Raw genomic sequence first — 708 nt, forward strand, 5'->3', positions numbered from 1 at the left:
TTTTTTTTTTCTTGGCGTCTGAAATATTAGCATTTGCCTGCAAATACAGAGTTGTCCAAGACCACATCTCGAGAGAGAGAATCAAACTGCTTCGTGACACTCGAGTGAGAAGAAAATAAATTTCCCAGTGCAAAGTGGCAAGATAAGTATTCAGAACAGGGAGGAGAATTTAAGTATAACTTATTCATATCTCACTGTCTTTCAGGAAAGAGAAAGTCTCAGATGAATCATTATGTCATCTGCCCAGCCATGTACGCTTTTCTATCTGTGAGTGTATCTGTAGCAGACAGCATTGCAAGGAGAGACGTAATATTTTCTCTCGAGACGCACAACTTTCTTGCAATCATACAAGGTCCCTGACTACAAGAAAGGTGTCTCTGCACAGTATAAGAAGTGAGGTTGAGCAGGTTCACATGTTCTGATTTGTGGGAGGTTATAAGGAGAGGGTGCAGAGAAAATCAAAGAGTGGCTCATCAGAAGCAAAACCTATCATCTACTTTTCCCCCGCAGATGTTATGACTAAGGTATGTCACTTAACTGATGTCTAAAGAAAAGTGGGCTGTGGAAGACATCGAATTAAAGTGTGAAAATGCACAGCCAATACCTAAAGAATTTTTCAGTTTTGGTCATTATTTTAATTACTTTTCACCTTTTCTGAAGAATATAACCATTTACTCAGTTTCCTAGAACCCTGTTATGAAATTGCTG

Source organism: Galeopterus variegatus, unplaced genomic scaffold (assembly GCF_000696425.1).
Source record: "Galeopterus variegatus unplaced genomic scaffold, G_variegatus-3.0.2 Scaffold2884, whole genome shotgun sequence".
NCBI lineage: Eukaryota > Metazoa > Chordata > Mammalia > Dermoptera > Cynocephalidae > Galeopterus > Galeopterus variegatus.